Genomic DNA, 21830 nt, shown 5'->3' with positions numbered 1-21830 from the left:
TGAAGCTCTTATACTGGCTGGTATGAAAGGGTATCAGGCAGAACTGGGATGAAACATGTGCAGCTGCCTTTACTGCTGCTCAGCAAGAAGTCAAAGCTTGAGTGTAATGTAAATCATCAAGGCCCTGTGAGCTAGATATTCATGTAACTGAAGACAGTTATGGATGGGGCCTTTGGTAGTGGCTTGAAATGACACTCCGACCTGTTGAATTCTGATCACAACTATGGAATGGAGCAGAGGTCCGGTACACCTTGAGAGAGAAGCAACTAGAGACTATCTACCATGCCTTGCTGGCTACAAAGCCTATCACCGGAACAGCTTTGACCAAAGTAATAACTATGCCATTGCAGGGTGGGTGCGAGACTGGACCCAAAATCACAGAGTAGCATGCCACAGATACTTACACTGGCCAAATGAAGCACATATTTATAGCAACACAGTGCCCTCTCTACTAGCCCCTTAAGTGGAGAATTCCAATGCTTACTGGGGCCAGTGATATATACAAGTAGAAAGCAGATTAACTTTATTTTGAGCCATTGGTAGCTGAGAGTCCTTATCAGAAGGGAAAAGCCCCTATACCTGAAGATGCTTGATACATAGACAGCTTCAGTCGTGGGCAGCCCCCAAAGTGGAGGGCTGTGGCTTTCCATCCCAAGACTGAGACAATATGGATGGAGGATGGAGAGGGGAAGAGCAGTCAGTTGGCTGAGTTGTGGGCAGTATGGCTCATGATCATGCTGGAGCCCTCCCCTACAGTTTTCTGCACTGACAGGTGGGCCGTTTATTGGGGCTTGACCCTGTGGCTACCAACATAGTACCATGCCAATTGGATGGTTGGCCATGGGCACCCTTGGGGGCAAGAGTTGTGGCAAGACCTATGAGCCTCTGGTGAGACTAAGATAGTTACCATATATCATGAGATTGGCGATTTGCCTTTGGCATCCCCAGGGAATGATGAAGAAGACATTTTGACCCAGGCTAGATGGAAAGCCTGCCTCTGATATAGCCCAATGGTTAAATCAGCATTTGTTGCACATGGAGCAAAATAAAATGTGGGCTGTATCCCATTAGTAGGGTTTGCCATTTACCTTTGAGGAAGTCAGCAGAGCCCAGAAGGAGCACCTTGTATGCTCTAAGAGGGACTTACACCAAGTCCCACAGCAACATGGGACAATAGTAAAGGGGCTGATACCCCTTGCCAGGTGGCAGATAGGCTATATGGGGCCTCTGCCCATATCAGACAGATATCAGTATGCTATGACTTGTGCAGACACAGATCCTGGACTGTTGGTTGCTTTTCCTGCACATCGTGCAGATCAACAAACCATCAAAAGGATCCTAGATCATCTCTTTGTAGCCTATGGCTGGCTGCAGGTGACTGAGAACAATCAATGCACCCACTTTACTGGACATGCATTACAAGACTAGGTGAGGCAATTAGGAATGAAGTGGAAGTGTCATGTGCCACTTAACCTTACCAGGGCAGGCATGATAGAGAGGTAAGATAGTTTGTTGAAGTCTGTCCTAAAGTTGGACACCAGTAGTGTACTGGGCTGGTCAATTCATTTATGGACAGTGCTATGGCATTTGAATGAGAAGCCCTGAATAGGAGCCTTGAGCCCTGTGGATATGCTAACACACATTGCTGCCTCTCCTGTATAACTGTATGTGCAAACCAAAGAGGAGTTGTTGAAGCCAGGATATGGCCAGCAGAGCAACATCCTGCTGACAGCCCCAAATGCTTTATACCTCAGAGGCACTGTTGAGTGAACATGGCCCTGGACATTTTGACACGTGGACCAGTGATAGATGGCTCTTCTGGTACTGTGGGGAAAAGACCAGGAAGCTGGCCTCGTCTGTGTTCCTGAAGTAACAGCTGAGTGGCCTCCAGAGAACATGGTAATGCATGAAAAATGTCCAGGAGATAAGAGCATCTTATGGGGAAGTTTTGTTTTATCTTTATGGCCCGTGTGTGTACCTCCTCTAGCCCTATATTATGGCCCATCTGTAACTCCCACAGGGAGGGGGCTGAAGTTCTAGTATACTAGACCAGGAGAAATCCCATTCCTGCCACTGTCCCATCACAGGACCACTCTCTTGCATGCATCTTACCTATGGATAAGATTTGCCTATGCTGGTGTCATTAAAAGATGTATCTTATCACCCTTAAGTTTATTTTCTTCTACAGTCCCTGTGGCCTGGACCCACCCACTGGCTGCCGCTGCTGTGTGATAATTGCTCTGAACTCTACCTGTTCAGCTATTGACTGCCTGTTGAATGGTGCGCTGTGGACTTAATCTACATAGGACTTTGAACCTAGGGGAATCCTCTGGGTTGAGGATTATCCTGATTTTATTACTGTTTTTATTGTATGTTATTAGCATGGTCATAATGCTCTAGTTTTCTCTCACAGGGGCAGTTGAGGAAGATGGGGAGCAAGTAAATTATGAGGTGAGATTCTGGAGGGATGGACTGTGGAAAAAATTGCAACATTTCCAGAATCTCTCACCTGGCCTTAGTCTATCTCCATATCAGTAGGTGATTACATGGGGGAGTGAGGGCATATCTGGCTCAGATAAGTTGGGTGTTGGCCCTTTTTGCAGCCAGGCTGTGAGAGACAAGGGCAAGCAAAAGTGCACAACTGCTTGTAAGCAATAAATGGGTTTCTCCCACTTTATTTCTGTCTTTGACTGATTCTGGTTTCAAAGGTAATTTTCCCTGGGCTGGAAAAATAGTTCAGCCCCCCACCCTGGAGTTACACTGGGATGGGATAGTGTAACTTTCCTGCCTGTAGCCGTCTGGAATGGTGGCTCCACCTCACTTACTGGGAGGAAGGAGAGGGAAAAATCTTGGTTCAAATACCACAGAGTCTTTTCTTTCTTAATAAATTTTCATAGTTGTTCATGAACAGATACTTCCTCACTTACTGATAACCCTTAGGACCACTGCCAGAAACTTTAAGTGGTTGTATTTGTAAGGGCCAAGGGCAGGCCACCCCAAGATGTGCGCTTTGGCATGCATATTATGTCAGAGCTGGTAACAATTAAGGCCCTGAGGACAAAAAGTTCATTAAAATTTTTATTGGTTGAGTGCATTGTGTTTTCTTGCCCTTGCCTTCTCAAAGGAAAGAATTCAATCAAGAGACTTAAAACAGTTTTAAGTGGTAGGAGTTTATTAAACAGAACAGAAGTATACTCTCAAGAAGGGAGGTGAGTGGGTTACATGGAAACCAGAAGCAGCCCCATGATTAGGGTTGGTTTTTATTTCCTCTGAAATGGTGGAAAGTCCTTCCCTATGTCTTATGTCACTTACTTGACATGTTGATTGACAGATTCAGGTTATATAATCTTTTTCCTACCATGCAGGTGCTTATTCATAAGTACCCAAGTAAATCTGTGGAAGCAGAGGAACCACAATGTAAATTTATTGTAATTATGATATAATGAACCTGAGGTAACCTCTGGTCACCTCTTTGGTCTTGGTGTGGCCTGTGTTGAAGTGAGGTGGTGGTCTGGCAGCCCCTTTGGGCTTTTTGCATCTGGTTTGGCCCTAGTAAGGTGAGACACTGAACATAAACAGGAGGGGTTTTGTAGGTAAGTGGAGAGGGGTAGGATCTTGTCCAGGACAGGGTGGAACCTGCTCATGTCTGCCTAACTACTGAAAAAATCACCTTGCCATACAGTTTTATTTAAGCCCAAATAAGGACTTAAGCCCGGGAATATTAACTCCCATGAGAGAAGAAATGTTTTAAGTTGCCCAAGTCATAGAAAGGTTTTTATATCCTTGGGGAGATAGGCAAAAAAGAGCATTCTAAAGGTGTACATCCATTTACATAACATGTGATGCTGAAACAAGCAATGGTTGCGGTCCATATATAACTTGCAACCAAAGGGTCTTAAGGGAAAGGGCAAACATTCTTGCTCATCTTATCTTAGCTCCTTGAGCAGGAATCTAGGTGATAAAGGAGAATAGATGTGATGATACATACTTTGTTTAGTTTTCAATTTGGTTTTAATAACAGATGGTACTATAGAGTTAAGAAGTTTAAGTTTTCAAGGGTGGCCATTTTGACACTCCCAGATTTAGTGAAACTTTCGATACTTAGGCCTTAGAAATCCTTTTGGTGGTGCCTAGTATGGTGGTCAGCTTTCCTTTATTTCACAGTCCAAAAGACTCAGAAACTTTGATCTTCCCTCTAACTGAATGAAAATAGTTTAGATAGAGGGCCTGATACAAGAAGTGGATAATATGTTGCACATTGAGTTTGTTTTCCTTGGATCATGTCCCTGCTGAAACAAAGAATTGAAAGGCAGAGATACAATAGCAAAGCAGAGTAAAAGTTTTATTTCAATACATTCCAAGGGAGGAGTCAGCCAGAGTCAAGGTTGACAAAGGCCCTAATCTTTTAGGGGAGGGTCTATTTATCATGTCCTAGGTGGGAGGTGCCTCTTTGATTGACAGGATGAGTTATTTGATTGACAGTTCATTTATATACCCATTCCTCTTGGTGTGCATGTCTTTTCTGAAAATGCACACAGAATAGTGGGGAGCTGTGGCAGGGGACTGGAATTTTTCTTTAATGAGATTACAATGAGGTAGGTGGTTTGTAGTTTGTTTGATTGTGCCTGCATTGTGATCTGGTTGGGACCAGTTTTGCCTGGTCCTGATAGGCAAGAAAATAATCTCCCTGCAAAACCTTTATTATCTTTAAGTGGGACCTACTAAGTGGGCAGATTTTCCTTGAACCTTATCTTCCCTTTCCACAGCCCCGCATGTCTGTCTTTCTACCCAATATCACCATAGATAAGTCCATTATAATAGGAAGTAGGTGTGGTAGATAAGAATTTAGTGAAGTGTTAACATTCCTCTCTATTTTTTTCTGGGTGGCCCAGCAAACATTTGTTTAACAAACATTTACTCTTTCATATTCCTGCAAATTGCCTTCCTTTCTTCTGACGACCCAGATGCCTACCCCTTCCTCTTGAGTTCAGGAGTGCATATATGTATCTCAGTTTCCCTCTCTTGGAATCACATGTCTTTGTGGATTTTCCTGTACATACCTAATGAAATTTGATTTTTACCTGTTAATCTGTCTTGTGTCAGTTTGACTCTCAGGCCACTAGTAGAGCCTTGGAGGGTAGAGGAAAATTTTTCCTTCCCAACTTTTTTTTTTTTTTTTAATTTTCACCAGTTTCACCGAGTACAAATATGTCAACATCACTTCTTCATACTGTCTGGCCATAAGTTGATCACCTCTACAATAATTTTGATGTTTATTGTAGACAGGTCTATAATAAAATGAGAATTACTAATTTGATTAGTTAGAGGCATAAAGCACTGTAAATGAGTCAGAGGTTTGCATATAGTTCTGGTGTGAATGATGTAATTTGTTAATTTAGATATGCTTCTATGTTTTCTGTGCAAGTGAAAAGATGTGAAAATATAAATAGATGTTGAATCTGATTGTAAATATAAATATGCAAATGTCATACTAGTTGTGGAAATTTAAATATCCTATAATTTTATTTTTGACAGAGAATCATGACTAAGTAAGACAAACCAATTTAAATATAAATATAAACTAGCCACAATGGGCTCCTTTGCCCTCACACATCAGAAGATCAATCACAGTTCTTTTGCAGAGAAAAGTTTATTGTCAGGCAGTCTCACAAGGAGACTGGAGGTATTGTTGAAATCTGTCTCCTCCATGGCTGGAAAGAAAGGATATTTAAGGCATTCGGGCAAGGGTATGAAAGGGACAGTTCACGGAAGGATAAAGTTCGGTTGAGGTTTGGAAAATTGTAGTTCTCCTTCATTTCAGGTCTCGAATGCAAATTTAGTAGCACCATTTGCTTCAGGTGTCTCCCTTAATTGCTCTGTTCTCTGGAGGATCTTTGTATGGGGATAGAGAAAAGTTCATTGACCAGACAGGCGGATCCCTGTGTGTAGGCTCAGGCAGAGGTCTGCAGGCTAAACCAGCTTGGGTTGGTCTAGCTCCAGGGGTCCCATAAAAAAAAAAAACTTGTGACTTCTTTGCCTTAGAAATGACAGCAAAGAAAGTGGTAACAAATTTTTAAAACGTAGTGAATAACAGGCAGAAAATGACTTTTGGTTTTTTAATTAAAAGACCATGGTTTCAAAATAAATTATGCTAAATCACAGTAGATGTAAAAATCAGGATTTTATGTATAAATTTGATATTTTGCCTTCTTAAACTTCTACCAATTTTTTACCTTTAACTATGATAAGTATAATACTGAAGTACAACCACCAGAATAAGGTCAGTTTAGGATTTTGGAAAAGATATATTTGGTATAGATTAAATCTATTTTGTTTGATGTTCAAAAAGCTTCTCTTTTGAATAATTAAAGGCAACAAAAACTAAGAGTAATCTCTTAAAAATTATTCAAGAGAACAGTAGGATCTGATTTTCTTATAATTTTCTAGATACAAACTATTTTTATAAATCAGTGTCTTAACCCTATTTTAGACTGCTACCATAAACATGTTATAAGCAATTCCATCATGAGAATGATGTGTAAAAATTATTTTCCATAAGTTTTTTCTATTCTAGTTTTCATTTGAAAATCAACTGAAAATATTACATGAGAAATTAATTGTAAAAATTGTATAAATTTTACTTTCTTTAAAAGATTTTATTTATATAATCTTATTTAAGCTTATAATCATATTAAAGTGATATTATTATGACATATTGTTTGTTTATTTGACATCCATGAGATACTTTTCAACCAAGAAAAGGGATGGAACATAAAAAGAACAAAGGCCTTTTATTTGGTATCTCAGAATTGCACTTTGGGGAGCACAGATTCAGGTAGATACCCAAATAATGGCCTGCTTGTAGGGTGGAAGAAAAAGTTTTTATAAGGAAAAGGAAGTGGTGGCAATTACATAAGTTAAGAAAAGAGTAAAAAGTTTTTTACTGGCATTTTAACAAGCTATGCTATACTGGGTTATATGTTGGTTGATTACTGACTCTATTTCAGAAACTTCACCCATCAAAATTGTGTTCAGGATGTCCATTCTCCTGCTGACTTCTCAAACAATTAATTACAATAATTGCCATTTTTCACAGTCCAAAGGTTTGGGCCCAGTTCAAACAAAGGTAAGAAAGGCAGTTTCTCTCCAATGACCAGTTTGACTCTGGTTGGATCAATTTTTCACACTACTGTTCATAAACTAATATGTAATTGAACAAGTATATCTGAAAGAGAGAGTATGGTAGGTGCCTGGAAAAAAAGTATTTTAGAATACTGTAACTCCCTATAACTCTGGGGGAAAAATCCCAGAGCAAAATACCTTTGAAATCAAAATCAGTCAAAGGGAGAAATACACTTTATTTCTTAAAAGCAGTTGTCCCTTTTGCTTGCCCAAGTCTCATGACAGACCCAGCTGCAGAAGAAAGGCCCCACCCAACTTCTCCAGTCCAGATATGCCCTTGCTTGCCCTTCTAGTTACCTGTTGATAAGGAGATGGATTATTTGTCTCCACCACTTGGAAACGCCTACTGATATGGAGATGCACTAAGGCCAGGTGAGAGATTCTGAAAATATTGCAATTTTATTCACAGTCCTTTCCTCCACAATCTCACCTTACAATCTACTTGTTCCCCATTTTCCGCAATGGCCCCTGTGTGAGACAACTGGAGCTTTGTAACCAGACTAATAACATCCTCACACCAAAGGATTCAGCTAGGTTCAAAGTCTTATGCAGAGTAAGTCCACAGGTCACCATTCCACAGGCAGGCAGTAGTTGAACAGGTAGGGAGTTCAGAGCAATCATCACACAGCAGCTGCAGCCAGGCAGTGTGTCCAGGCCATAGGGACTGTAGAATAAAATAACTCTAAGGGTGATAAGATACATGTTTTAATGACACCAGCATAGGCAAATCTTGTCCGTTAGGTAGGATGCATGCAAGAAAGTGGTCCTGTGATTGGACAGTGGCATGAATGGGATCTTCAACTGGGCTAGTATACCAGACATTCACCCCTCTCCCTGTGGGAGTTACAGATGGGTCAGTATATAGGACTACGGGAGGTACATGCACTGGTCATTAAGATAAAACAAAACTTCCCCATAAGATGCTCTTATCTCCTGGACATTTTTCATGCATTACCATGTTCTCTGGGGGCCACTCAGCTGTTACTTCAGGAACACAGATGAGGCCAGCTTCCTGGCCTTTTCCCCACAGTGCCAGAAGAGCCATCTATCACTGGTCCACGTGTCAAAATGTCCAGGGCCACCCATGTTCACTCAACAGTGCCTCTGAGGTATAAAGCATTTGGGGCTGTCAGCAGGATGTTGCTCTGCTGGCCATATCCTGGCTTCAACAACTCCTCTTTGGTTTGCACATACAGTTATACAGGAGAGGCAGCAATGTGTGTTAGCATATCCACAGGGCTCAAGGCTCCTATTCAGGGCTTCTCATTCAAATGCCATAGCACTGTCCATAAATGAATTGACCAGCCCAGTACACTACTGGTGTCCAACTTTAGGACAGACTTCAACAAACTATCTTACCTCTCTATCATGCCTGCCCTGGTAGGGTTAAGTGGCACATGACACTTCCACTTCATTCCTAATTGCCTCACCTAGTCTTGTAATGCATGTCCAGTAAAGTGGGTGCATTGATTGTTCTCAGTCACCTGCAGCCAGCCATAGGCTGCAAAGGGACCCTCTAGGCCCCTTTTGGTGATTTACTGATCTGCATGATGTGCAGGAAAAGCAACCAACAGTCCAGTATCTGTGTCTGCACAAATCTAGCATACTGATATCCTTCCATATGGGCAGAGGCCCCATATAGCCTATCTGCCACCTGGCAAGGGGTATCAGCCCCTTTACTATTGTACCATGTTGCTGCGGGACTTGTTGTGAGTCCTGCTTAGAGCATACAATGCACTCCTTCTGTGCTTGGCTGACTACTTCAAAGGTCAATGGCAAGCTGCACGGGCAGGCTACAGCCCGCATTGTCTTTTGCCCCGCATGCAACAAAATGCTGATGTAACCATTGGGCACTATCAGAGGCAGGCTTTCCTTCTAGTCAGTGCACCTGGATCAATGTGTCTTCTTCATTCTCTGGGGATGCCAAAGGCAAATGACCAATCACATGATATATGGTAACAGTCTTAGTCTGACCAAAGGTCTTGCCACAGCTCTTGTTCTCAAAGGGGACAGTGACCAACCATCTATTTGGCATGTTATGATATTGGTAGCCACAGGGTCAAGCCCTGATAGACAGCCCAGCTCTCAGTGCAGACAAGTATAGGGGAGGGCTCCTGGGTGATCATGAGCCATAGTGCCTGCAACTCAGCCCACTGACTGCTCTTCCCCTCTCCATCCTCCATCCATATTGTCTCCATCTTAGGATGAAAAGACACAGCCCTCCACTTCAGGGGCTGTCCACGACTGTAGCTGTCTGTATACCAAGTATCTTTGAGGATAGGTGTGTTTCCCTCCTGGTGAGGACACTAGGCTACCAATGGCTCAAAAGAAAGTTCTTCTTGCTTTCTGCTGATATATGTCACTCCCAATAAGAACTGGTGTTCTCCACTTAAGGGGCGAGTAGAGAGGGCACTACACTGCTGTAAATATGTACCCCATTTGGCCGGTGTAGGTGTCTGTGCCATGTTGCTCCGTGGCCTTTGGATCCAGTCTTGCACCCACCCTGCAATGGGATAGGTGGTTGTTACCTTGGTTGGAGCTCTTCCAGTGATGGGCTCTGTAGCCAGCAAGGCATGGTACACAGCAGCCAGTTGCTTCTCTATCAAGGTGTACTGGACCTTTGCTCCTTTCCGTAATTGTTACCAGAATCCAGTTGGTTCATGTATCCATTCAAGTGGCTGCCAAAGACCCCACACATAACCATCTTTGGTTACATGAACATCTAGCTCACAGGGTCTTGATGAGTACATTACCCTCAAGGCCTGTATAGCCTTGACTGCTCACTAAACAGCAGTAAAAGCAGCTGCACATGTTTTATCCCAGTCCCACCTAAAGCCCTTTTGTACCAACTAGTATAAGGGCTTCAGAATTTGTGCCAAGTGCAGTATAAACACTCTCCAGCAACCCAAAAGACCCAAATACTCTTGTAATACTACCACAGTGGTAGGGTTAGAGAAAGCCTAGACCTTGTCTATGACTGCTTCTGGGATAACTTTAGTTTTATCTGACCAGACAACCTCCAAGAATTTTGCAGACAAACCATGTCCCTGAACCTTGATGCTGTTCACAGCCCATCCTTTCTCCTGTAGATGTTGCAGCAGTCTAGGAGCTGCCCCTTCTAAATCTTCAAGAGAATCAGATGTGAGCATGATATCATGATATCATGATATAGTGATACAGCCACACTGTTTGTGGTTTCTTCCATGTGGCCAAGTCCTGGGCTACAAGTCCGTGACAAATGGTGGGACTGTGGAGGGATCCCTGTGAAAAGACAATGAATGTCCCCTGCTGGCCTTCTCACATGAAGGCAAACTGTTCCTTACTGTCCTGTGCTATGTGAATAGAGAAGAAAGCATTAGCAAGGTTCACAGAGAAACAGAGGAATTTTAACAAATTTAGCGACACCCCTCCCTGTCTACCATACATGTTTTACATTATAATATTGTTATCTATGGTGATAGTCCTCCTCTGGAGCAGTTCCTCCATCTAAATTCTTTTTATGAAGTTGTGTGTGCATTGTGTGTGTGTGTGTGTGTGTGTGTGTGTGTGTGTGTGTGTGTGAAAATGTCTTTGAGTCTTGGGCCTTGATTGTGTTCAGCTCACATATCACAGTGGCACACTTGGGGGCAGCCTACCTTTGACTCCTACATAGACATATAAATTGTAATATGATTTGATATATATATAACTGTGACAAAGCTCTTACAAGATGGGGTAACATAAAGGTAATCTCCTGTTAGTGAGATGGGAAGATCTTTGGAGAGGAAGTTATGTTTATATTGACCTAGTTATGTTCATATTGATTCTTTAGCAATATTAGTTATTTTTCTCTTATTCAGTGGCAAGAAGAAAGGAAAGTTTCTAGACAAAACATTGTTCAAAATCGCTGAATATGAAAGGATAACTGTAGAGACTGGTGCAGGTACAGTGTGACTGAATATGAAGATTAGGGAAAATTGCAGGGGAAAAGATGCCCTGAAGGTTTACTGGAGCAAACTTTGACAGGGCCTAAGTGCCTTATCTGGAGCTCAGGTTGGGTGGGAACCAGAGAAATGAGCTGTCAGGTGCCTGGATAGTTGGATAAATAAATAAAGCAACAAGCCAAAGAAGAAAGAGTTAAGCCTTTATTCACTTTCTGTGATGGTATAATGTAACTATGGAGGGAAAATAAGTTCCCAGCCCAGAGCAAATTACTTTTGAAGCAGAAATCAAAGGAGAAATAAAGTGGTAGAAACCTATTTATTGCTTACAAGCAGTAGTCCACTTTTGCTCACCTGTGTCTCTCAGGAGCCAGCTGCAAAAAGGGACCCCACCAAACCTCTGCGGGCCCTCCACCCTTGTAATCACCTATTGATATGGAGATGGACTAAGGCCAGGCAAGAGATTCTAGAAATACTGCAATTTTACCCATATATAAGACAGAAGCTAAAACTGGAGAAACCACTGACTTCCTCTGATTCTCCCCTGTAGGGGCCAAGGGCAGGCTATCACAAAATGTGCCATTGTCACATGTAAGCTGAAGACAAGGCCTATGGGTAAAATTGTAATATTTCCAATATATCTCACCTGGCTTTAGAGCATCTGCATATCAATAGGTGTTTCTAAGGGGTGGAGAGCAGTAGTTCATCTCCGTATCAATGGGTAAATTACCTGGGTGACAGAGGGCTTATCTGAACATTGGAGGTTGTGGGGAGTTCTCGCTTGCTTCTATTGGAGCAGGAAAGAGATGGCCCCAGGACCACGGTTTATAAGCAATAAATGGGTTTTAAACTTTATTTCTCCCTTTGACTGATTTTGCTTTTAGAGGTGTTTTGCCCCAGGATTTCCTCTTCCCGGAGTTACAATGCCCTAAGACTCAATGACACTTTGATAATCCCCCACACCCCACAACTGCATAAAAATAATTTAGATGGAGGAACTCTAGGAGGAGAACTATCGCCATAGATAACAATATTATAATGTAAACTAGGTATGGTAGACAGGGATGTGGCTCAGTCTATTAATATTCCTCTCTGTGTCCCACTATTTCTGTGTGGCCCAGCAAATTATTTGTTTACCAAACATTTAATCTTTCATAGTCCTTTGAAACCTCAGACTCCTAACCTCTTGCCCTTGGTTGAGGATAACGTATATACTTTATTTTCCCTGACTGTCTCTATTATTTGTCTATAGATTCCCCTTAGGTATATAATTAAATTTGTTTTTTCCTCCTGTCTCTTTTCAATTTGATTCTTAGACCAGCTTGAAGAACCTTGAAAGGTAGAGGAAATTTCTTCCTTCCAACACCCCTATGGACAGTGCACAGGTTAAAGGCAGATGGATCAGGACTGAGACGGGCGGGAGTCCTCTCACTATCGAGGGAGCCCCAGCAAAAGGCTCAGGCAGTTTTATGGACCCTAAAGTCAGGAGAAGGGTAATGGGGAAGGGTTTGGAGTAAAAAAGTACTGGATATTGGATCTGAGTGGGGAAAACTGTTTTCTAGGTTTTCCTCTACTCTCCCTGTAGGGAGGTGATGCGAGTGGGTCAGGAAGTATAGAGCTGCAGGGTGGTGGAGTAATGAAATTAACACACTTATGGTTGCACAAATCACACAGTTTATTTTGCAATTTCCTTTCATACAACACCCAAAGGGGGGATCACACATATCTGAAAATCACACATGTCACAGATCAGTACCTCTCATACTGGTCATGATGGATGGTTCGAGTCCAGGCTGTCCCAGTCAGCCTCTTGTCTTTCCCAAGGGGAAGGAGATGCAGCTGAGACAGTTCAGTAGAGTGACAGATCTGTGACAGAGCAGGAGAGTGGGCAGATAAGCAGGAGCCAACCTCAGAGCACATGTCTGTCATCTGGTGTTGGGACCTCTGAGATGAGCTTGCCACAGGGGTTCTGTGTCTGGTCCCTTATATAGTCCAGTCCGTCCATCTGGGGGTTGGAGATAAGAGGGGACAGTCCACATGTGGTGTTGTCCAGTTTGAGCGTTCACTGGCATGCCTGACATATGGAGTTATCTGGTTTGGGCTTTCACAAGCATGCCTTTTAGGGTGGGGTATGTTTAGCAGCGAAAGCAGGTAAGCCTGCCATAAGGAACTCCATATTGGAAGCCTGAAAGAAGCAACTCCATATTGGATGCTCACATCAGAAGGCCTCCTCAGAGGTGCCTGAAAAGGATCTGACCCAGGGCCTCAGACAAAGAGATCTAGAAATGAAGATATCTGGGTTAGGGATGCAAATGTTCAAAGATCATGACCAGCCAGGGGGTCTGAGTCCTTGAGTACAACTCCCTTTAAGATACTGCAATGCTTTGTCTGTATACCAAGTCTCGCATATATATATGAATTTTTTGAGCCTGAAAAATCACAGAGGTTTATAACCAGAAGCTGGACTCCTCACCATGGTAAAGACAGTCTATATATTATGATGTAGACAATGGGAAAGTAGGAGCAATTTTGAAATGTGGGAGTTGCGTGATTAGATAAAAGCTTCAGGAAAACAACCCTTACAACAATGTGAAAATTTACTAATTGGGGAGTGTTATAGACAAGAAGAATGGTTAAAGTATGTGCTTTTAAACCTTGGGAAGACCCTTTGTCCAGTGAAGAAGAGCCCCTCCCCTACAACAACACCCCCAGAAATTCTGAAGGCACTAACTTGTCACTGAGTCATTAGACCTGAGTATTCTAAGCCACCATTTTTTCAACTTCTTTTGGTTAAGTAACAGGATACTTAGAATTCCATAATGGGTTTGCTTCTTTGCCCAGGTCCATGCTTGTTGCTGCCTCCTCTTTTTTATTAATTGTGGTTGAGAAGTGGGGATTGGGGTCCAGACGGCTTGTGTATTTATTAAAAGATTCCTATGTAACATTTATTTCTTGAACATCCCAGAGCTCCTTTTAATACCTGACATGAGAGAGTAGGGTCAGGAGAGTTTTTGTATAATATCAGGACTCTTGAGATCTATTGCACAACTGACTTTCTAGAAACTTGTTTTAGCAGTTGACATTATTAAAAGTATTTGGATCAGGATGCTGTATGTATTTTTAAAAGTAGCAATGTTATAAATGCTACAACCTAATTTATCATGAATCAGTGTGTTTAATCCTGAGTTGATATACTTATACATATATTCATATTTGAAGAAATATTAATGACTGGTAATAGTCTAAAAGTGTATCATATGATTTGGAAGTTGCTATGGTAACTTGTTTTCTTGGAAAATCCAATAGTTGTGTGGAAGCCTTTAGTGGTTGTTTATCAGCTATTGGAGAAATAGTGCTGCATCCTATTTTTTAAAAGGTCTGTTTATTCGTTGACTTTATAACAAATTATCAGACATTTTTCAGTATGAAATATTTTCAATTAGCATCACTTGAAAATGCAAAGTATTAATAATTAATGTCAGTAAAAAGCAATATTAGAAAATCATATTTTCCCCAGTTATTTATAAAATATTTCATGTTAAAATATTTTTGCATGAATAAGTCTGAAAAGATAGAAACTATGTAATATACAATCTCCCCCCGCCCACAAAGGTAGAAAGCTATTCTTTGATTGATTGCAGTTATTGTCAGGGTCATACTAAAGAGTAGCCAAGATAAAATACAGAGTTTGGGTTACATTGGGTAACTTTTGATACATAGCAAAGTATCTCTAAATTTAATGGCTTAGAACCACAGTCATTTGTCACCTAATAATTCTCTGGTTTATGAAGTCAGTCTGAGCTTATTAGGGTCATTCCTCTGTTGGTATTGCCTAGCTCATTTGTGCAGCTGTAGTTAGCTGCTGGGTGAGCTGGGGGCTTGTTGAGGGACCTCAATAATGTGTTTTATAGTTGTCTTGAGCTATTTCACAGGGTGAATGCCTTTCAAAAGCCACAAGAGAGGACAGGTCCTATAAGAAAACACTCTTCCTCTCCTTATTACATTCGATATGGTCCCATTGGTCAAAGCCAGTCACATGACCAATCTCAAAGTCTGTGGGAAGAAGTGCTTCAAAGCATAAATGCAAGAAGCGGGGGTATGATGGCCTACATGCAAATAATTTGTCTTATTTCACTCTCTGGCTGCAGTAATTACATCTCTTTCATGAGGAAAATAGACTCACCTTGCTCTAGAAGTTGAATCTCATAATTTTATCATCTAAATCAAGTCCAGATGCAGATGAGATTCTTGGATGAGGCTCCTCAGTGAGTTTTTCTGGTGTGGCTGCATTTCACATGGTGGCTTATTGTTGAAACACCAGTGTCAAACAACTTCACAACGGCGCAGCCCTTAATGTAGCAGAACTTTCAAATTTCTCCTTATGGTATATTTGCTTAAGTCCCATTGCCCAAAGACCGCATGAACAAACCCAGAATTAATGTAAGAGATGACTATCCAAAAATGAAAATAACCAAGAGTAAGTTATGTTAACAATTTGACAAACACTTGCTATGGTGAAGGAAAAGTAGAGGAAATCAATGGAGTAAAATCATGATCTTGGAAGACTGTATTGTGAGGATCTTACGTATCATCATTTTAATGCATTTAAGATATTTTTATACAGTTTAGATTTCTATAAGTAGCCTTAAAAAATTAAAAATTAAATCTGAATTTTCTAAGGGGAATTTTTAGATGGAAAAGAACACCGATTTTTCAGTATTGTGTGATGGGAGATTTACCTTCTTTGAATATTATTTCTTGCTGACTTCCTGTATTATTGCATAGCTTCAGTAACACTGTATGTTCCATTTAGTGGAAATATTCGCCCAAATAGTTTTTTTTTTTTTCATTTTAAGAGACCAAGTGACATTTTTTGATCAAAAATAACTAAAATAATAATTACAAAGTAATTGCAAAATATTCCTTGTCCTAGTTATTCAATGGACCCTAGTTCAAATGCATATTTTCTCAAAATTCTTGTTTAAAAATGACAGTTAAAATGAGTCTTTCCTATCATTCTAATTAAACCCTTAAAGTTATATAATTATTGATATAATTATCAATAATGGAACAGTGACATGTATTTATATTTATATTCATAAACTAAATCTATGGAACACCCATACGATTTCAACTACTTGATATTCTTAATAACTCCAAGGAAACTCTGACTCAGAAAACTAAATGATGTTCCTTAGGGTATTTGAACGCTGCTCTTTTTTTGTTGTTGTTGTTATCATTAATCTACAATTACATGAAGAACATTATGTTTACTAGGCTCTCCCCTACCCCAAGTCCCCCCAACAAACCCCATTACAGTCACTGTCCATCAGCATAGTAAGATGTTGTAGAATCACTACTTGTCTTCTCTGAGTTGCAGAGCCCTCCCCTTTCCCCCATCCCCCACATGATACATGCTAATCATAATACCACCTTAATTCTTCCCCATCCTTTTCCCTCCCTACCCTCCCATTCTCTTCAGTCTCTTTCACTTTGGTAACTGTTAGTCCATTCTTGGGTTCTGTGATTCTGCTGCTGTTTTGTTCCTTCAGTTTTTCCTTTGTTCTTATACTCCACAGATGAGTGAAATCATTTGATATTTGTCTTTCTCCGCTTGGCTTATTGCAATGAGCATAATACCCTCTAGCTCCATTCATGTTGTTGGAAATTGTAGGATTTGTTTTCTTCTTATGGCTGAATAATATTCCATTGTGTATATGTACCACTTCTTCTTTATCCATTCATTTACTGATGGACACTTAGGTTGCTTCCATTTCTTGGCTATTGTAAATAGTGCTGCGATAAACATAGGGGTGCATCTGTCTTTTTCAAACTGGAGTGCTGCATTCTTAGGGTAAATTCCTAGAAGTGGAATTCCTGGGTCAAAAGGTAAGTCTATTTTGAGCATTTTGAGGAACCTCCATACTGCTTTCCACAATGGTTGAACCAATTTACATTCCCACCAGCAGTGTAGGAGGGTTCCCCTTTCTCCACAACCTTGCCAACATTTGTTGTTGTTTGTCTTTTGGATAGTAGCCATCCTTACTGGTATGAGGTGATATCTCATTGTGGTTTTAATTTGCATTTCTCTGATAACTAGCAATGTGGAGCATTTTTTCATGTGTCTTTTGGCCATCTGAATTTCTTCTTTGGAGAACTGTCTGTTCAGCTCCTCTGCCCATTTTTTAATTGGATTATTTAATTTTGTTTGTTGACGTATGTGAGCTCTTTATATATTTTGGATGTCAAGCCTTTATCGGATCTGTCATTTACGAATATATTCTCCCATATTGTAGGGTACCTTTTTGTTCTATTGATGGTGTCCTTTCCTGTACAGAAGCTTGTCAGCTTGACATAGTCCCACTTGTTCATTTTTGCTTTTGTTTCCCTTGCCCAGGGAAATATGTTCATGAAGAAGTCGCTAATGTTTATGTCCAAGAGATTTTTGCCTATGTTTTTTTCTAAGAGATTTATGGTTTCATGACTTACATTCAGGTCTTTGATCCATTTCGAATTTACTTTTGTGTATGGGGTTAGACAGTGACCCAGTTTCATTCTCTTACATGTAGCTGTCCAGTTTTGCCAGCATCATCTGTTGAAGAGACTGTCATTTCCCCATTGCATGTCCATGGCTCCTTTATCAAATATTAATTGACCATATATGTTTGGGTTAATGTCTGGAGTCTCTAATCTGTTCCACTGGTCTGTGGCTCTGTACTTGTGCCAGTACCAAATAGTCTTGATTACTGTGGCTTTGTAGTAGAGCTTGAAGTTGGGGAGTGAGATCCCCCCCACTTTATTCTTCTTTCTCAGGAATGCCTTGGCTATTCGGGGTCTTTGGTGTTTCCATATGAATTTTTGAACTATTTGTTCCAGTTCTTTGAAGAATGTTGTTGGTAATTTGATAGGGATTGCATGAAATTTGTATATTGCTTTGGGCAGGATGGCCATTTTGACTATAGTAATTCTTTGTAGCCAAGAGCATGGGATGAGTTTCCATTTGTTAGTGTCCTCTTTAATTTCTCTTAAGAGTGTCTTATAGTTTTCAGGGTATAGGTCTTTCACTTCTTTGGTTAGGTTTATTCCTAGGTATTTTATTCTTCTTGATGCAATTGTGAATGAAATTGTTTTCCTGATTTCTCTTTCTATTGGTTCATTGTTAGTGTATAGGAAAGCCACAGATTTCTGTGTGTTAATTTTGTATCCTGCAACTTTGCTGTATTCTGATATCAGTTCTAGTAGTTTTGGAGTGGAGTCTTTAAGGTTTTTTATGTACAATATCATGTCATCTGCAAATAGTGACAGTTTAACTTCTTCTTTACCAATCTGGATTCCTTGTATTTCTTTGTTTTGTCTAATTGCTGTGGCTAGGATCTCCTGTACTATGTTAAATAACAGTGGGGAGAGTGGGCATCCCTGTCTTGTTCCCAATCTCAGAGGAAAAGCTTTCAGTTTCTCACTATTCAGTATGACGTTGGCTGTGGGTTTATCATATATGGCCTTTATTATGTTGAGGTACTTGCCCTCTATATCCATTTTGCTGAGAGTTTTTATGATGAATGGATGTTGAATGCTTTTTCAGCATCTATGGAGATGATCATGTGGTTTTTGTCCTTTTTTTTATGTGGTGGATGATGTTGATGGATTTTCTAATGTTGTACCATCCTTGCTTCCCTGGGATGAATCCCACTTGGTCGTGGTGTATGATCCTTTTGATATATTTTTGAATTCGATTTGATAATGTTTTGTTGAGTATTTTTGCATCTACGTTCATCCGGGATATTGGTCTGTAATTTTCATTTTTGGTGGGGTCTTTGCCTGGTTTTGTTATTAGGGTGATGTTGGCTTCATAGAATGGGTTTGAGAGTATTCTCTCCTCTTCCATTTTTTGGAATACTTTAAGGAGAATGGGTATTATATCTTCTCTGTATGTCTGATAAAATTCCAAGGTAAATCCATCTGGCCTGGGTTTTTTTTCTTGGGTAGTTTTTTGATTACTGCTTCAATTTCTTTGCTGGTAATTGGTTTGTTTAGATTTTGTGTTTCTTCCTTGGTCAGTCTTGGAGGTTGTATTTTTCTAGGAAGACGTAAATTTCTTCTAGGTTTTCCAGCTTCTTAGCATATAGGTTTTCATAGTAGTCTCTAATAATTCTTTGTATTTCTTTTGGGTCTGTCGTGATGTTTCCTTTCTCATTTCTGATTCTGTTGATGTGTGTTGATTCTCTTTTTCTCTTAATAAGTTGGCTAGAGGTTTATCTATTTTGTTTATTTTCCCAAATAACCAGCTCTTGGTTTCATTGATTTTTTCTATTGTTTTATTCTTCTCAATTTTTTAAATTTCTTCTCTGATCTTTACTATGTCCCTCCTTCTGCTGACTTTAGGCCTCATTTGTTCTTCTTTTTCCGACTTTGATAATTGTGATGTTTGACTATTCATTTGGGTTTATTCTTTCTTCTTTAAATATGCCTGGATTGCTATATACTTTCCTCTTAAGATGCTTTTTCTGCATCCCACAGAAGTTGGGGCTTTGTGTTGTTGTTGTCATTTATTTCCATATATTGCTGGATCTCCATTTTAATTTGGTCATTGATCCATTGACTATTTAGAAGCATGTTGTTAAGCCTCCATGTGTTTGTGAGCCTTTTTGCTTTCTTTGTATAATTTATTTCTAATTTTATACCTTTGTGGTCTGAAAAGTTGGTTGGTAGGATTTCAATCTTTTTGAATTTACTGAGGCTCTTTTTGTGGCCTAGTATGTGGTCTATTCTGGAGAATGTTCCATGTGCACTTGAGAAGAATGTGTATCCTGTTGCTTTTGGGTGTAGAGTTCTATAGATGTCTATTAGGTCCATCTGTTCTAGTGTGTTGTTCAGTGCCTCTGTGTTTCTGACTGGTGGATCTGTCCTTTGGAGTGAATCTTGTGTTGAAGTCTCCTAAAATGAATGCATTGCATTCTATTTCCTCCTTTAGTTCTGTTAGTATTTGTTTTACATATGCTGGTGCTCCTGTGTTTTGTGTATATGTATTTATAATAGTTATATCCTCTTGTTAGACTGAGCCCTTTATCATTATGTAATGTCCTTCTTTATCTCTTGTTACTTTCTTTGTTTTGATGTCTATTTTGTCTGATACTAGTACTGCAACTCCTGCTTTTTTCTCCCTATTGTTTGCATGAAATATCTTTTTCCATCCCTTGACTTTTAGTCTGTGCATGTCTTTGGGTTTGAGGTGAGTCTCTTGTAAGCAGCATATAGATGGGTCTTTTTTTTTTATCCATTCGGTGACTCTATGTCTTTTGATTGGTGCATTTAGTGCATTTACATTTAGGGTGATTATCGATAGGTATGTACTTACTGCCATTGCAGGCTTTAGGTTCGTGGTTACCAAAGGTTCCAGGTTACTTTCCTTACTAAGAATCTAACTTAACTCACTTAGTATGCTGTTACAAAGACAATCTGTAGGTTCTTTCCTATTTCTCCTCCTTTGTTTTCCTCCTTCAGTCTTTATATATTAGGTATGAAATTCTGTACTTTTTGTCTATCCGTTGATTGACTTAGGGGATAGTCAATTTAGTTTTGCATTTGCCTCACAATCAGCTGTTCCACCATCCCTACCATGATTTTACTGCCTCTGGTGATAGCTATCCAACCCTAAGAACACTTCCATCTATAGCAGTCCCTCCAAAATAGACTGCAGAGATGGTTTGTGGGAGGTAAACTCTCTCAGCTTTTGCTTATCTGGAAATTGTTTAACCCCTTCTTCAAATTTAAATGATAATCTTGCCGGATAAAGTAAGCTTGGTTCCAGGCCCTTCTTCTTCATGGCATTAAATACATCAAGCCACTCCCTTCTGGCCTGTAACGTTTCTGCTGAGAAGTCTGATGTTAGCCTGACGGGCTTTCCTTTGTATGTGATCTTATTTCTGTCTCTGGCTGCTTTTAACAGTCTGTCCTTATCCTCGATCTTTCCCATTTTAATTACTAAGTGTCTTTGTGTTGTCTTCCTTGGGTCCCTTGTGTTGGAAGATCTGTGGATCTCCATGGCCTGAGAGTCTATCTCCTTTCCCAAATTGGGGAAGTTTTCAGCAACTACCACCTCAAAGACACTTTCTATCCCTTTCTCTCTCTTCTTCTTCTTCTGGTATCCCTATAATGCGAATATTGTTCCTCTTGGTTGGTCACACAGTTCTCTCAATATTCTTTCGTTTTTAGAGATCCTTTTTTCTCTCTGTGCCTCAGCTTCTTTGTAATCCTGTTCTGTAGTTTCTATTTCATTTATTGTCTCCTCCACCTTTTCCAACCTGATTTTAATACCCTCTATCGTGCTCTTCAACAATTGGATCTCTGACCTGAATTCATTCCTGAGCTCTTGGATGTCTTTCCATACCTCCTTTAGAATGTTGATGATTTTTATTTTGAACTCCCTTTCAGGAAGAGTCACGAGGTCCATATCATTTAAATCTTTCTCGGGAGTTGTGTTAATAATTTTACTCTGGACAATGTTCCTTTGGCATTTCATGTTTGTATATGGTGCCCTCTAGTATCCATAAGCTCTATTCTGGAGCTTCTCAGCCCCTGTAGCAATGTTGGGCATCACAGGGGAGTAGTACTTGTGCCTGGGGGGAGGAAAGAGCTGTTTTCTGCCTCCCAGCTGCTGTGCCTGTCTCCAGTGCCTGTGCCAGTGGGCCGGTCACACAGGTGTGTTTTTCTCCCTGAGCAGCCAGATAT

The 21830-nt window shown here is 40.4% G+C and overlaps 1 long non-coding RNA gene across 3 annotated transcripts in view; it reads right to left on the bottom strand.

Moving 5' to 3' along the window:
* Positions 1–9873: 9873 nt before the first annotated feature.
* LOC118927883 (uncharacterized) overlaps positions 9874–21830 on the bottom strand; it is a 41238-nt gene continuing 29281 nt past the window's right edge. For 2 of the 3 annotated variants that reach the window (XR_008997593.1, XR_005031002.2), the window contains 2 exons: positions 13834–14082; positions 9874–13107 (listed from right to left, as the gene is read on the bottom strand). This is a non-coding gene — a long non-coding RNA (uncharacterized LOC118927883). Of the gene's footprint in view, positions 13382–13833; positions 14083–21830 lie in introns of all 3 variants that reach the window. The other variant, XR_005031003.2, reaches the window with a different exon arrangement.

This window comes from Manis pentadactyla, chromosome 1, assembly GCF_030020395.1.
Source record: "Manis pentadactyla isolate mManPen7 chromosome 1, mManPen7.hap1, whole genome shotgun sequence".
In the NCBI taxonomy this organism is placed as follows: Eukaryota; Metazoa; Chordata; class Mammalia; order Pholidota; family Manidae; genus Manis; species Manis pentadactyla.
Note: the sequence above shows the minus strand (reverse complement) of the source record. Positions and strands in the feature narration are given on the sequence as shown.